Raw genomic sequence first — 17,591 nt, 5'->3', positions numbered from 1 at the left:
TAATGGCTGAGTAATATCCATTGCATACATGTACCACAGCTTCTTTATCCATTCCTGTCAGTGGACATTTAGGTGGCTTCTCCTCAAAAGTCTCTTAAGTGTTCTTCTGCATTCACCTTTATTCCCTTAAGACTAACTATTCCTTGGCTAGTGATGGCTCTCTGGTAGGGGGAATAAGCCCTACATTGTGCTTCTCCAGGTGAGTTGGAGATACAGACACAGAAAGTCCCAACTGGGGCTTTCCAAACTCAAGCAACTCCTGCCTGGTCACCCTGCAGGGAGAGCAGTGATAGGCGCTCTGGACACATGACAGTGGGCACTCAGTCAATCAGCATGTTCATCTGCCTGCTAACTTATGAGCTGATTGAGATTTCAGAGTTTCAAACAACCCAAGTTCAGATCCAGCCATATAAATCAAAGGTTTGCTAACTGCCCTGGTTCACCAGGGTGATGTAAGACAGCGAGAAAGCCCAAGTATAACCAGTCCCAGTCCGCCATGGGTTTGGCTTCAGCTTCCTACCTTGAACCCATCTCTCCCCTTTCTCCCAAGAGTTTAGGGTCAGCTGTAGAGGGAGGTCTTGAGCACCAACCCCTCCCTAACTCCTCTCAGTATCTTCAGGGTCAGATTCAGAAGTTGTTGGTTTCCTTGACCAGAAAATAAATTCTCAATAGCCCGTAACAGAGATATGTTTTTTTCTTGCAAGATATTGTGCAACTGTTTGTTGCCTGTAAATCAACTCAATTTAGATATTTAGCCTCTCCCATGGTCAGGCTGGAGAAGGCGAAGGCACCCCACTCCAGTACTCTTGCTTGGAAAATCCCACGGACAGAAGAGCCTGGTAGGCTGCAGTCCATGGGGTCGCTTAGAGTCAGACACGACTGAGCGACTTCACTTTCACTTTTCAGTTTCATGCACTGGAGAAGGAAATGGCAACCCACTCCCATGTTTTTGCCTGGAGAATCCCAGGGATGGGGAGCCTGGTGGGCTGCCGTCTATGCGGTCACACCGAGTCGGACATGACTGAAGCAACTTAGCAGCAGCAGCAGCATGGTCAGGCTGGTGGGAAAATACAAACTCTATCTCTCTTGATTTTCAAAAAATGATCTATTCACAAGGTTTTGGAATAAAAAATATATCTAAGTAGTGATACTGTGAAAATCTTCCCATCCCCAAATATAACCACTGATAATGGTTTGTCATCATTCCAGGGTTTCATTATATAAGCAAGAGTGTGTATATATATATATATATATATATATATATATACAGAAACAAGGGTAAGAATGTATTATACATATAAATACACAACACAGTCTTAATGCTCACTTTTTCTGCAAAGGACAGCATACTCTACAATCTAACCAGCATTTCACCTATGTTATTTCACTTAACTATCTGGGAGATCTTTCTCTACAAAAAGGTCGAGCATCTTTTTTACAGCACTACAATCTCACACGGTGTGGAGAAGTGTGATTTATCTAAGCATTTCCCACTGATAGACATCGATGTTGTTTATAGTCTCTGCCATTACAAACAATGCTGCATTTAATAATACAGAGCATTTAAATGAAGGTGGGAGGGAGGGGAAAAAACAGCCACGGCATTTCATATTGTGAGTCTTCCCAGTACTCTCTTTCTCCTGCTGCTGCTGCTTCCTGCTGCATTTTTATTTTCCTGGAAGCCACACGTGAATGCTTGATTGCAGCTTCTGCATCGTACAGGGTCATTTTAGCTGTGGGAATTACACAATAAAATAGAAAAATGTACATTTGTGAGTAGCAACAGCAGCAGCAAATCCTGCATTTGTCCAGTGCTTTCTGCAGCCACAAGTGCTGAGATAGCAAGCTGGTGGGGGCTTTGAAAGCTAGACACACAATGACAGTCAGCTGAAGACCTCTCCTTTCTGCCACGGCAGCCTAAGATGCCCAGGGTTTGCTGGTCAGGCTGTTCTTCCAAGGGCTACAGAAACCAAAGGCAGCACACATGAATTTTATCCTTAATGTGCTCTAGCTTTCAAAAACCCACTGAAATATATACATCAAAGAATTGAAAGCAAGGACTCAAAGTGCTATTTGTTCACCTACAATCAAAGCAGAAGTATTCACAATAACCAAGGTGTGGACAACCCCAGTGTTTACTGACAGATGGATGCATAAACAAGACATAGTATGTACATATTAATACACTGGGATGTTTTTCAACTTTAAAAAGGTAGGATAGTCTGACAAATGCTACAATATGGATGAACCTTGAAGACATTAAAGTGTTAGTTGTTCAGTGATGGTCAATTCTTCGTGACCCCAGGGACTGCAGCCTTCCAGGCTCCTCCGTCCATGGAATTCTCCAGGCAAGAATACTGGAGTGGGTAGCCATTCCTTTCTCCAGGGTATCTTCCCCACCCAGGGATTGAAACTAGGTCTCCTGCATTGCAGGCAGATTCTTTACCATCTGAGCTACCAGGGAAGCCTGGACATTATGTTCAATGAAATAAGCCAGACACAAAAGGACAAATAATGTATGTTTCTGCTTACATGAGGTACCTAGAGTCATCAAATTCATAGACACAGAAAGCAGAACAGTGGCTGCCAGCATTTGGAAGGGAGAGGCAAGTTACTGCTGATGGGTATGGAGTTTCAGTTTTGCATGATGAAAAGAGTTCTGGAGATGGATGAAGCTGATGGTTGCACAACAATGTAAAAATATTTCATGAGACAGTACTACACTTAAAATGGTTAATATGGTACATTTTATGTTACGTGAATTTTGCCACAATTTTTTAAGCATGTAAAGAGTAAAAAACAACAAACTATTAGTAGCCTATTGATTGATGTCGGTCTTTCTGTATCAGCAACTGTAAGTACAGCCTTTTCTGATCAAATCATTTCTCCATGATCCTTATTCCCACAATCAGTGAAAGGAGTCATGAAGAAAAGATCTTATCATGAGGATGGTGGAAGTGAGACTGCAAGTTAATGTTAATCAAGCCCCCACTGAGCTGGGCACTAAGCTCAGCTTCTTTATCTCATTCGGTCCTTATGAAAGCTCTTCCACACAGTCTTCATTTCGCAGATGAGAAAACCGATGTTCAGTAAATACGAAAGAAAAACAACTGAAAATTATTAGTACTCCTCAGAGTGAAGAGTTAGGCAACTGACATGAGATTATGAATAATAATCAATACTTGCCCATGTACTAACAATATCCAACTTGAAATTGTTTTTAAAAAATCATCACATCCACAGCAGCAAAAATTACCAAATACTGAGGAAACATTGTAACGAAATATAAATAAGAGAGGAACTAGGACAAGGGGATAGAGTGAAAGCTTCACTTTTTACCTGGTGCAACAGACTGAACATGTAGGCTTCCCCCAAGTCCATATGTTAAAATCATAACCTCCAACTTTGCCAACAAAGGTCCATCTATTCAAGGCCATGGTTTTTCCAGTGATCATGTATGGATGTGAGAGTTAGACTGTAAAGAAAGCTGAGCACCAAAGAATTGACTCTTTTGAATTGTGGTGTTAGAGAAGACTCTTGAGAGTCCCTTGGACTGCAAAGAGATCCAACCAGTCCATCCTAAAGGAGATTGGTCCTGGGTGTTCATGGGAAGGACTGATGTTGAAGCTGAAATTCCAATACTTTGGCCACCTGATGCAAACAGCTGATTCATTTGAAAAGACTCTGAGGCTGGGAAAGATTGAGGGCAGGAGGAGAAGGGGACGATAGAGGATGAAATGGTTGGATGGCATCACCGACTCAATGGACATGAGCTTGGGTGGACTCCGGGAGCTGGTGATGGACAGGGAGGCCTGGCATGCTGTGCTACATGGGGTTGCAAAGAGTCGGACACGACTGAGAGACTGAACTGAACTGAACTGAATGTGATGATGTTAGGAGGTGGAGCCTTTAGAAGGTAATTAGGTCACAAGGGTGGAACCCTCACAAAAGGGATTAGTACCCTTATGAAAAAGACCTCAGGGAGCTCCTTCACCCCTTCTGACATGTGAGGACACAGAGAGAAGACAGCCATCTGCAAATCAGGAAAGTGGGCTCTCACAAGATACTGAATCTACTGACACCTTCATCTTGGACTTCTCAGCTTCTAAAACTGTGAGAAATAAATTTCTGCTGTTTATAATACACACAGTCCGTGGTAGTTTGTATAGCAGTCCAACAGGCTAAGATATCTCATATTACTTCTGTATAATTTTATATTCATGGGACTTCCTTGGTGATCCAGTGGTAATGACTCCGTGTTTCCTCTGTAGGGGATATGTGTTCAATCCCTGATTGGTGAACTAAGATCCCACAGGGCATGATCTTTTGCAGTGAAGCCAAAAATAATAGTAATTTTATATTGTATTAACATGAAATTTCTGCCTAGTGAAAAAAAATAAATGATGCCCTGGGCCTAAAGTAAAGACCTCTCCAGGTAGCTGTGAAGACCAGATGAGATGCAGCACAGTGATGGCTTCTCCCGGTGCCCAGTACAATAAGTGCTCTCTGGATGGAGATTTCTCTTAATTCTGTGAATGGAGAGCCAAATATCAGACAAGTTGATGCTGATAGTGGTTAGAAATACTCTTTGAGTGAGATTTATTTTAACTTCCAATTTTATGCAACAATTTTTTGTATAACTATGTATTTATGTAAAGAAAAGGAACACAATGAGAATAAAATATTTTGCAGTATAATAATTACAGAAAATGTGTATGAGTTCATCAGTTCAGTTCAGTCGCTCAGTCGGGTCCGACTCTTTGCGACCCCATGAACTGCAGCATGCCAGGCCTCCCTGTCCATCACCAACTCCCGAAGTCCACCCAAACCCATGTCACCGAGTTGGTGATGCCATCCAACCTTCTTATCCTGTCGTTCCCTTCTCCTCCTGCCCTCAATCTTTCCCAGCATCAGGGTCTTTTCCAATGAGTCAGCTCTTCGCATGAGGTGGCCAAAGTACTGGAGTTTCAGCTTCAACATCATTCCTTTCAATGAATACCCAGGACTGATCTCCTTTAGGATGGACTGGTTGGATCTCCTTGCAGTCCAAGGGACTCGCAAGAGTCTTCTCCAACACCGCAGTTCAAAAGCATCAATTCTTCGGCCCTCAGCTTTTTCTATAGTACAACTCTCACATCCATACATGACCACTGGAAAACTATAGCCTTGACTAGACGGACCTTTGTTGGCAATGTCTCTGCTTTTTTGATATGCTGTCTAAGTTGGTCATAACTTTCCTTCCAAGGAGTAAGCGTCTTTTAATTTCATGGCTGCAATCACCACCTGCAGTGATTTTGGAGTCCAGAAAAATAAAGTCAGCTACTGTTTCCACTGTTTCCCCATCTATTTCCCATGAAGTGATGGGACCAGATACCACGATCTTCATTTTCTGAATGTTGAGCTTTAAGCCAACTTTTTCACTCTCCTCTTTCACTTTCATCAAGAGGCTCTTTAGTTCTTCTTCACTTCCTGCCATAAGGGTGGTGTCATCTGCATATCTGAGCTTATTGATATTTCTCCCAGCAATCTTGATTCCAGCTTGTGCTTCTTCCAGCCCAGCGTTTCTCATGATGTACTCTGCATATAAGTTAAATAAGCAGGGTGACAATATACAGCCTTGACATACTCCTTTTCCTATTTGGAACCAGTCTGTTGTTCCATGTCCAGTTCTAACTGTTACTTCCTGACCTGCATACAGATTTCTCAAGAGGCAGGTCAGGTGGTCTGTATTCCCATCTCTTTCAGAACTTTCCACACTTTATTGTGATCCACACAGTCAAAGGCTTTGGCATAGTCAATAAAGCAGAAATAGATGTTTTTCTGGAACTCTCTTGCTTTTTTGATGATCCAGCAGATGTTAGCAATTTGATCTCTGGTTCCTCTGCCTTTTCTAAAACCAGCTTGAATATCTGGAAGTTCACAGTTCACGTATTGCTGAAGCCTGGCTTGGAGAATTTTGAGCATTACTTTACTAATGTGTTAGATGAGTGCAATTGTGCAGTAGTTTGAGCATTCTTTGGCATTGCCTTTCTTTGGATTGGAATGAAAACTGACCTTTTCCAGTCCTGTGGCCACTGCTGAGATTTCCAAATTTGCTGGCATAGAGTGCAGCACTTTCACAGCATCATCTTTCAGGATTTGAAATAGCTCAACTGGAATTCCATCACCTCCACTAGCTTTGTTCATAGTGATGCTTCCTAAGGCCCACTTGACTTCACATTCCAGGATTCTGGCTCTAAGTGACTGATCACACCATCGTGGTCATCTGGGTTGTGAAGATCTTTTGTACAGTTCTGTGTATTCTTGCCACCTCTTCTTACTATCTTCTGCTTCTGTTAGGTCCATACCATTTCTGTCCTTTATTGAGCCCATCTTTGCATGAAATGTTCACTTGGTAGCTCTAATTTTCTTGAAGAGATCTCTAGTCTTTCCCATTCTATTGTTTTCCTCTATTTCTTTGCATTGATCACTGAGGAAGGCGTTCTTATCGCTCCTTGCTATTCTTTGGAGCTCTGCATTCAAATGGGTATATCTTGCCTTTTCTCCTTTGATTTTCACTTCTCTTCTTTTCACAGCGATTTGTAACGCTTCCTCAGACAGCCATTTTGCTTTTTTGCATTTCTTTTTCTTGGGGATGGTCTTGATTCCTGCCTCCTGTACAACATCACAAACCTCTATCCATAGTTCATCAGGTACTCTGATGAACTATCAGACATAGTCCCTTAAATCTATTTCTCACTTCCACTGTATAGTCATAAGGGATTTGATTTAAGTCATATCTGGTCTAGTGGTTTCCTCCACTTTCTTCAATTTCAGTCTGAATTTGGCAATAAGGAGTTCATGATCTGAGCCACAGTCAGCTCCCGGTGTTGTTTTTGCTGACTGTATAGAGCCCTCCATCTTTGGCTGCAAAGAATATAATTAATCTGATTTCAGTGTCGACCATCTGGTGATGTTCACATGTAGAGTCTTCTCTTGTGTTGTTGAAAGAGGATGTTTACTATGACCAGTGCATTCTCTTGGCAGAACTCTATTAGTCTTTGCCCTGCTTCATTCTGTACTCCAAGGCCAAATTTGCCTGTTACTCCAGGTGTTTCTTGACTCATATGCATATATTAAAATGCATCAGTCAAGGAGTTAACAGCAGTTAGAAGGCAACTGAATCAGGGTACAGGATCCAAACTAATGGAATTGTTATTAAAGAATTTTATGATAAAGAAAATGGTATATTTTATGCATCTTTTTTTTTTTTTTTAAGGCAGAAACAGGAACCAAATTTAAATTGGGTCAGGGTAGTAAGAGTGGCAATGTTTAACACTCTAGGTGGTTTATTTGATCTTATCAGGATCTGATTTCTCTGGTTCTTCAGAAACTTTTCTAACTCCTTTCGAATGTTCACTTCTTTTGAAAGGTGAAGTTCACCAACTCTTGTACATACTTAAGGAGATTAATTTTTAAGCTCTCTCCTGTGATATAAAATGTATACCACCTCCTCTCCTTTCATGTTAGTTCCCACTGGGATGAGCCAGGCACAAAAATCTGAAGAAGCCTCAGCTATTATTAAGGAAGGAATATGTGGCTGCCAATCAGACTGAAGGCATGGGTTGAGGAGATTTAAAAATAAACTCATTCACTAATTCCATTAATTCCTGTATGTCAAAAATTTCACATCCATGAACTCATCTAATTCTCATAATGCCCCTAAAAAGTAAAAATAACCATTATCACTTTATTGTACATTTTGGGACTGAAAAGCTTCAAGAACTGAGATCACATAAGGAGTAAGTGGTGGAAACAAGATAGGAAGCCTGGGAATTCCCTGGTGGTCCAGGGGTTAGGACTCCACGCTTTCACTGCTGACCGGTTTCAATCCCTGGTCAGGGAACTAAGATCCCACAAGCTGAGAGGTACAGCCGAAGGAAAAAAAACTAGCAATGTGTTTCCAACCCCTCAGCGGGAGACCAGCCAGCGCACACCAGGGACTGAGCATGCTCCCCAGGGGCCACAGACAAAAGCACAAAAGCTCTGCGAGAGGGGAACTCCACCGCTGGGTGTGCAGAGCTCGTGCGAAGACAGAAAGCTGGTCCTTAGGAACTGTGCCCCCAAAGAGAGACGTGTCTGGTAAGAATTTAAAGGCAAAGCTCTGGAAGCAGTTGTGGAAATTCACAGCCACGGTGCTGCCACTGAGGTGAAGACATCCTGCCAAATAGCGACTGAAGAAGTGATTTTAAGCCACCTAGCATTTACTGGACTTCCCTGGTGGCTCAGACGGTAAAGCATCTGCCTACAATGTGGGAGACCTGGGTTCAATCCCTGAGTCGGGAAGATCTCCTGGAGAAGGAAATGGTAACCCACTCCAGTATTCTTGCCTGGAAAATCCCATGGATGGAGGAGCCTGGTAGGCTACAGTCCATGGGGTCGCAAAGAGTTGGACAGGACTGAGCAACTTCACTTTCACTTTTCAGCATTTTACCACCATGTGCCTTAGTGTGTGGTTTTCTTTGTGTCCAGACAAGGGTTTACAGTGTTTCTTGAAACCATTCACCAGTTTTGGAAAATCCTCATTATCTCTTCAAATAATGCTCTCTCTCTGTCCTCCTTGCTTTGTGGACCCCAATTATACATATTTAGATTTTCCATCATATTCCATATATCTCTTACACTCTTTCCTGTGCTTTCTATCTTTTTCCTCTGTGAGTTTCAGTCTATTTCTTTATAACCTTCTTACCAATCCACTATTCGTCTCTTCAATTATGTCCTACCTGGTATGAAATTCACTACTGAATTCTTATCTTCCATTACTACAGCGCTCAGTTCTAGAATTTCCATTCAGTTATATATGTGTGTGTGTATATATATATTTATTTATTTATTTAGAACTATATATATATAGTTTATATATATATTTAGAACTATATACATATCTAGTTCTCTAAAACTGTTAGTCACTCAGTCATGTCCAACTCTTTGCGACCCCATGGACTGTAGCCCACCAGGCTCCTCTGTCAATGGAATTCTCCAGGCAAGAATACTGGAGTGGGCAGCCATTCTCTTCTCCAGGGAATCTGCCCAACCCTGGGATTGAACCTGAATCCCAGATTCTTTACTATCTGAGCCCCCAGGGAAGCCCAGTTCTCTGAAAGAAGTCTCCAAATTGTCATCCTATTTCTTGACAATATTAATGGCTGTTATTTTAAATCTGTGTCTAAGAAACTCCAGTGTCCGGATGTATTATAGGTCTGTCTTGGTTTGTTGTTGTGTTTTGTTTTGTTTGGTTTTTTTTTTTTTTTTTTTTGGCTTTTAGTCATATAGATTAGTTATCATGTATGAAAAACTATACAGTAAATTTGAAGCTCTGTTGCTGCTGCTGCTGCTGCTGCTAAGTTGCGTCAGTCGTGTCCAACTCTGTGTGACCCCATAGATGGCAGCCCACCAGGCTCCCCTGTCCCTGGGATTCTCCAGGCAAGAACACTGGAGTGGGTTGTCATTTCCTTCTCCAGTGCATGAAAGTGACAAGTGAAAGTGAAGTCGCTCAGTCATGTCCAACTCTTTGCGACCCCATGGACTGTAGCCTACCAGGCTCCTCCATCCATGGGATTCTCCAGGCTAGAGTACTGGAGTGGGGTGCCATGGCCTATTTGAAGCTGGAGATGATGTTATCTTCCTTCCCCAAAAAATGTGTTTTGCCTCTTGCAGGCAGTTTGGAGAGGAGTAAACCACTTTACAATCGAGGATTAAGCCAATGTGAATCTGGGCCATAGTCCTTGTGAGGGCTGCTCTACTTCTATTTCATCCTTGTCTGAAGGAATAGATTGTTAGAAGTCCCAGTTGAAATGGTGGGGGTATTTTTCAGAATCCATTGTACCTCACTTCTTTGGTAGGTCTCTGCTACCTTCAAACACTTTTTCCGTATATTTTCTAGTTGTTTTTAGTGGGAGGGTTGGTGTACAATCAGCTAGTCCACCATCACTGAAAGTGGAAGTCTCCCTCGTGGCATCACAACTGAAAAACATTATGAGTTGGATGATAAAAATTGGGTGGGGGAAAAAAGCTAAAAAGGAACAAGAATATTCTGGAAGATACTATTGCTTGGTGAGAGACAACATTAGGTGGGTTACTCTGCTCCCCTTCTCTCCTTCTCATATACATAATTTGGATTTAAGGCTTTTAGAATGTAAATAGAGAGTCTGAACACATTTGTGAGGAAACAATACACTAAAGCCAACAATTACATGTTCTGAAATTAAAGTTTCATGTTCAAAGTCAAATTTCATTTTTTAACTCTTTATTTTATATTGGAGTATAGTTGATTAGGGTCTTCCCTGGTAGCTCAGCTGGTAAAGAATCCACCTGCAATGCAGGAGACCCTGGTTCGATTCCTGGGTCAGGAAGATCCCCTGGAGAAGGAATGGGCTACCCACTGCAGTATTCTTGGGCTTCCTTGGTGGCTCAGATGGTAAAGAATCCACCTGCAGCTTGGGAGACCTGGGTTAGGAGGAGGGCATGGCAACCCACTCCAGTATTCTTATCTGGAGAATCCCAGGGACAAAGAAGCCTGGCAGGCTACAGTCTATGGGGTCGCAAAGAGGTGGACTAGACTAACTGACTAAGCACAGCACAGCACGTAGTTGATTAACCATGTGGTGGGTTTCAGGCGTACACCAGAGTGATTCAGTGATACACATACATTTATCTTATTTTTCAAATTCAACAACTACAAAAAACCTCAAATAGCCAAATTTCATTTTAAAATGAGTAAATAAGTGAAATGAACAAATACTACAAAAGAGATTTAAAAGACTGCTAACATTAGCTACATAAGTCAGATCAAGTTCTAAAGTAAGATGTATGTCCCAAATGAAAACAAATGACTGCAATACAGATCATATACACAGCACAAACAAGACAACTCAAAACTTCCTGAACTAGGAAGCCTTTCCAGAAGATTCTGAAGGATCAGAAACTGGATCATTAGGCTTACAAGATCATATACTTAAGTGGCATCCACTGGTAAAACCAGTTTGCAGTTTAGAAACAATTTACCCCCTTTGGCTTAAAGAAAAAAAAAAAGGTCAATGTGTTCTAACAGAGGAATGCCTTCTAGAATTCATATTTCCCATCACTGTTTCTTTTTTTTTTTAAATTTAGCTTTTTAGCAGAATTATTTTTGGCCTGAAAAAAATAGAACCACCACTTTACTAGGTAGCTAAGTGACTGAGTTAAATCTACTTGAAACATACAGGTTGGGAGATACCAAAACTACCATTCAAGGAAACATAATCTTGAAGGTGATTTTAAGGTTGAAAAGAGGCTGTACAAAGACTCGAATAAAATCAAGGGAACAAAGTCATATTTCTTTAGCAACTTCCTATATCATTTGACCTCTGAGAAATCTTACACCTGTTCAGGGATTGAATTTAAAATCTAATTCACATGTTCACGAAGCTTTCTCTGAAAGGAGGTTCATCAAAAGGTTCATCACCAGGGGCTTCCCTGGTAGCTCAGTGCTAAAAGAATCTGCCTGCCATTGCAGGAGACACAGTGTTCGATCCCTGATCCAGAAAGATCCCACATGCCTCGGGGCAACTAAGCCTGTGAGCCACAACTACTGAGTCTGTGCTCTAGAGCTGGGAGGCACAACTGCTGAAGCCCACGAGTCCTAGAGCCTGTGCTCTGCCACAGGAGAAGCCACGGCAATAAGGAGCTCAAGCACCGCAGCTAGACAAAAGCCCTCGCAGTAACAAAGACCCGGCATAGCCAAAATTAAATGATTCATTTTTTTTAAACAGTAAAAAAAAGAAGTTGATCTATCCGATCACCCTCTATGATGTATGTATGGTGTATCTATCTATACACACACACACATGCATATGTATATGGAAAACTGAAAACAACAAAAAATAAGTGAAAATACAAATCGATTTGACTTTATAGAAGATTGTTCCCGTAACAGAAAAAATTCAAGAAGCAGTAAATGAAAAAGGGAAGTTCCAAATATTATAATGTGACCCCATTTTACTCAGGAAAAATGCAAAATGATGAGAGCAGAATATGTGTGATTGTTATTTTCTCATTTATGCTTCTCTGCGTTTTCCAAATTTTCAGTCCAACACAATGCCAAGAGCTATTTCATGTTTATAAATTTCAAGGCCCATGAGAATTGCTGTACTGATAAATAATGTATTTCCACACAGAAACAAAATGATGCCACGGACAAAGGACTGGACTTTGAGGGAGAAGACTTGTGTTCAAGTCCCAGGTTCACGGCTCACTCCTCCGAGTCATTCAGACAAGTCACAGCGCCTCTGGGAATTTCAGTTCTCTCATCTAATTAAAGATGGAGATACTCATCCCCAGCATGTCTCCCTCCCTTAATTAGTGCAAATATCAAATGCAAAAAGTTCACGAAAGTCTTCTGCCAAGAGGAAAGTGAGGTTCAGCAAAAGGAGTAATGGTAACTATTAAAGCTGCTTGTAAAGTTTTTTTAATGCATCTGACTCAAGTTTATAAAGTTTTAAGACTGTGTTTTGCATCAGGAAAAAAAAAAATATCCATCATCACCACCACACATGTTCCCTCATGTGGGACAAATGTGGGATCCTGACAAAGCACCAAAGCAGGAGTGTTGGACAGGTAGGTAGTATCTACCCAGAGGGAGAAAAAAACAAAATGTTTTCACAAGTCACTAGTGAAGAAACAGCTGTCCCAGGTCCCCAGTGGTACATTATCAACAGTTACATGAGGCAGAAAAAAACAAGGGAAGGATACTGCGGGAGATACAGCCACATGTGAAGAATAGGAGAATTTTTTTTCAGATGATAACACACTCCTCTCTCTTCCAAATCCACTAAAGAAAGAATATTGGTCAGCAACCTCTAAGACTTTGTCCAAACATTGGAGGAAAACTAAACGCTTGAATTTTCATCTCATTTTTTTAAAAATTTTTTTCTCTACTCTGACCACAATGCCACCAGTTACTTATAATGTGATCTTGGAGGTCACTCCATATTGCTGATCTCAGTTTCCTTATCTATAAAATGGGCCGGTGCCATTCTGAGGCCACAAATGCCAGAGTTACATAAAAAGGACACAACTGAACTCGGGCTCAGGAGATTGCAACGCTGGTCTTGTCACTATCTGTGACCCTGACCAGGCCCCCTCCCCTTTCTGATCTTCAGATTGCCAAGGCCTTGTTAGGAGTCCTGTGCCCCCAGCTTCAGCCACAGTTCAAGCTCTGCACATCCACTGATCTCCCAGACTGGGCTATTTCTAGCTAGCGTCATCTGTGCTAGGATAGCGACCCTGTCTGACAAGCTGACCTTGTACAGATAGTGCTGCCAGCCTTCCTGGCAGTGATACAACTGGGCTGTTCTTGTAGTTACAAAAATACAGACTTATGTCGAACTGTCCATGGGCTCTTATTCTCCAATAAGACTCTTCGTGGTCAAAACTACAAATTTGTGAATTCCAAGTTTTCTTCCCACGTCTCCTCCAACTTCTTCCCACACTGACCATGCAATTTTGTTTAAACTACCCTGAACATTTGCTTCCAGACTTTTACTCTGTAACTCTCCCAGGATGAACAATCCAGGATACATAAATCTTTGTCCATTTTTTTAAAGACTCTGTTTCTCAGAGTGAAATTACTGGGTTAAAAGGTACAGAGCATTTTAAGGCTCTTGATACATATTACACCAAATTGTCTTCTGGAAAAGAAGTATCAGTTGATATTTCTGCCAGCAATGGGTGAGCTTTCATGACAATCTTTTTTTTAAATTTGGAATTATGAGCAGTTAAAAAAACAAGTCCCTTCTTTTACATTTTAATTTGTATTTTTAAGGTAAGTAATGAGGATGAATATTTTATTTCAAGTGTATGAGTCTGTTTTAGTGACTTACCTGTTCATGACCTTTTCAGATATTTTAACTTGCTAAAAATTCATCAAAGAACAATCTGTAATTTCTTCCACAGGTAAAAAGGATGGGACAGTTAATTCCAGACAAAAGTTAAAACTGTGAAATTGATTAATGTGAAATGAACATTTTAGCCAAATATTGTTAACACACACATTGTTTATAGAAATTAAAGCATATATACTCTTATTTTTGTGAAATGTTTTCTTGACTTAAAGCAGTTTTAAGAAAAACTGATCTTCTCTACTTCGCCATACTAAATATGTCTTATGAAAAACGGTATCTTTTCTTTAGATGTGACACTCTTTAAATGAAATAAAATTCAAAAGCAAAAAAATAAAACTGAACACTTCAAAGTTGGTGGGGATCTGCACTTTGCAAAGCTAAACAACAGCTATAAAATAAAAACTTCTTTAAATATTCATTTCCCTTTGGGGCCTGGCAAATGGGAATTTAGTTCCAGCTAACTGCACACATTCACTCTTGCAATTCAAGAAAGTTCTTCCCAGAACTTTAAGATATGCCACGAGGAGACTTCATGCTCCTCTTTCAGCTCCAAAGAAAGTGATGACAGACGTGACTCTACAATCCAGCCAGCAGACTGGGTTTAATTCTCTGCAGATAAGCAGCACATGTTCAACTATCGATGCCCAAGGATTCAGAAACCTTCATCTTTACAGATTTCATCTGGAGGGGACTGAGACTCAGATTCGCCCATTCAAAACTCATCATGTACGATCGAGGTAAACTCTAATTTTCAGTTGGCAAAATATTGTCATTTTCTAGAGAATAAAACTCCACAGGCCCCAGGCAATAAGAAGTAATGATAGAGAGAGATAATCACACACAGACATCCGAAGACCACAGCCTGAGTAGACTCAGGTGTTGACAAAACTGACTGGGAAAAGAGAAAAAAAAAGTGGAGGCATTGAGGGCTTGATCCTAAAATTTGTTGAAAAATGAAAAGTGGCATCAGAAAATGAATTTTAACGGTAGTTCAGTGAAAGGTACTTGAGCTAAAAGAAATAAAACACAGCCTCAAAAAATAAACAACTTTCTATTACAAGTGTATGTTTTTGAATGATAAGACTGAAGAGTTGCCCTACCGAATGCTGAATAAAATAAACTCCCTCCCTCTCACACCCATGACCTACCTAAAGAATTTCTAATGAAAATGATAGAAACCTTCAAAACAGACAAGTTAAGAATTTCTGGATGGTATCCAGAAGTCTATCTAATAAAAGGTATCACAGATATTATTTAAAGAAACTAAGCATTTTGACCTGAGATGATACTTTGGGGAATACTTTGGGAAAAATCACAGTTTAAAGAGATGGGAATACCAGACTGCCTGAGCTGCCTCTTGAGAGATCTGTATGCAGGTCAAGAAGCAACAGTTAGAATTGGACATGGAACAACAGACTGGTTCCAATTCGGGAAAGGAGTACGTCAAGACTGTATATTTTCACCCAGCTTATTTAACTTCTATGCAGAGGGCAGCATGTGAAATGCCAGGCTGGATGAAGCACAAGCTAGAATCAAGATTGCTGGGAGAAATATCAATAACCTCAGATATGCAGATGACACCACCCTTATGGCAGGAAGTGAAGAAGAACTAAAAAGCCTCTTGATGAAGTGAAAGAGGAGAGTGAAAAAGTTGGCTTAAAACAACATTCAGAAAACTAAGATCATGGCATCCGGTCCCATCACTTCGTGGCAAATAGATGAGGAAACAATGGAAACAGAGACAGACTTTATTTTGGGGGGCTCCAAAATCACTGCAGATGGTAATTGCAGCCATGAAATTAAAAGACGCTTGCTCCTTGGAAGAAAAGTTATGACCAACCTAGATGGCATATTAAAAAGCAGAGACATTACTTTGCCAACAAAGGTCCATCTAGTCAAAGTTATGGTTTTTCCAGTAATCATGTATGGATGTGAGAGCTGGACTATAAAGAAAGCTAAGCACTGAAGAATTGATGCCTTTGAACTGTGGTGTTGGAGAAGACTCTTGAGAGTCCCTTGGACTGCAAGGAGATCCAACCAGTCCATCCTAAAGGAGATCAGTCCTGAATATGCATTGGAAGGACTGATGCTGAAACTGAAACTCCAATGCTTTGGCCACCTGATGCAAAGAACTGACTCACTGGAAAAGACTGATGCTGGGAGAGATCGAAGGTGGGAGGAGACGAGGACGACAGAGGATGAGACAGTTGGATGGCATCACTGACTCAACGGACATAAGTTTGGGTAAATTCCAGGAGCTGGTGATGGACAGGGAGGCCTGGCGTGCTGCAGTCCATGGGCACAACTCCCAGAGTCGGACACAACTGTGCGACTGGACTGAACTGAACTGATACGTTGAGTGGGGAGGGGATTTTATAATGTACCTTTTCACAGGAAAAGTTTTGTAATAAGATGCTTTTTTTTTTTATTAAATAGGGGGAACTGCTGCTGTGCTGCTAAGCCACTTCAGTCGTGTCCGACTGTGTGACTCCATAGACGGCAGCCCACCAGGCTCCCCCATCCCTTCGATTCTCCAGGCAAGAACACTGGAGTGGGTTGCCATTTCCTTCTCCAATGCATGAAAGTGAAAAGTGAAAGGGAAGTCGCTCAGTCGTGTCCAACTCTTCACGCCCCCATGGACTGTAGCCTACCAGGCTCCTCCATCCATGGGATTTTCCAGGCAAGAGTACTGGAGTGGGGTGCCATCGCCTTCTCCAAAATAGGGAGAACAGAAAACATTAAATCCAGTTCCTTAATATGAACTTTCAGCCTATAAAGGACACCTTACCAGGTAACTGTATGTTTAGAACCATGCACCTCCTTCCCTCGCCAGCCACTTGCTGAAATCTACACATGAAGCCTTCCTCTTACCTGATGGAGGCCCACGAGGGTCATGATGTAGCTGTGAGATGAGAAACTCACGTTCCCACTGTGTTTGGGAAGGGGTGCAGGTGGGAGACAGCGAGGCGGAGGCCGCCGCCCTCAGGGAAGAGAAGAAAGGTGCTCTAACGGCCTCTCTGTGCCCTCGGGCTTTGCCTCCCTCTCATGTGGAGGCTGAAATCCCGTACTAGTCATCCTGCCCTGTTGAACGATGCTCTTTGAGTTCAGACACCTGCGACCAAACCAGGGTAAAATGTCGATTCAACATCACCAAGCAGCACTGGGGAAGCAGCCCTATTTAGGAATTCTGGAGGGAAGAGGCTTTGCGGAGAAGGTGGGAGCCCAAGGCTCTGGTCTCCTGCAGAGGCCGGGAGGGGATGATAAAGGAAGAGCAAACTGGGAGAATGAATAGCCAGCTTGGTTCATGCTGTGGGAGCAGCAGGAAAGGCGGCAGAGAGGCTAGGGCAGCAGAGCGAGGAGGACAGGAAATTCTGAACCAGAGAAAGCCCCCAACAGGGAGAGGGGGAGGGCAGAGGATGCTGGAGGGTTGCACGGTGTCTCAGTGGCCTGGGCTAAAGGAAAGCCAGGGTGATGCCAGTGAGAATGGAGAACCAACGCCAAGGGAACATCTAAAACCTGGGACGGGTCACGGAGACATTCAGGTGGGCACACAAGCTAGGACACCTCTACACTCTTTTTTTAAGGACAAAAGACCATCTTTTTATTTCTCTTTTCAGTTCAAAAGGTAGTTAAACATTTAGGTCCTGTTCAGACCAATATTTGGGAATCTCT

At 41.8% G+C, this 17,591-nt stretch overlaps 1 long non-coding RNA gene across 1 annotated transcript; it reads right to left on the bottom strand.

The window, feature by feature from the left end:
• Positions 1–1,462: 1,462 nt before the first annotated feature.
• LOC121817615 (uncharacterized) lies at positions 1,463–16,975 on the bottom strand. Its single transcript, XR_006057626.2, has 2 exons — positions 16,791–16,975; positions 1,463–1,733 (listed from the first exon to the last, which is right to left on the bottom strand). It is a non-coding gene; the product is annotated as an uncharacterized LOC121817615 (long non-coding RNA).
• Between the last annotated feature and the right edge of the window lie 616 nt (positions 16,976–17,591).

This window comes from Ovis aries, chromosome 22 (genome assembly GCF_016772045.2).
Source record: "Ovis aries strain OAR_USU_Benz2616 breed Rambouillet chromosome 22, ARS-UI_Ramb_v3.0, whole genome shotgun sequence".
In the NCBI taxonomy this organism is placed as follows: Eukaryota; Metazoa; Chordata; class Mammalia; order Artiodactyla; family Bovidae; genus Ovis; species Ovis aries.
Note: the sequence above shows the minus strand (reverse complement) of the source record. Positions and strands in the feature narration are given on the sequence as shown.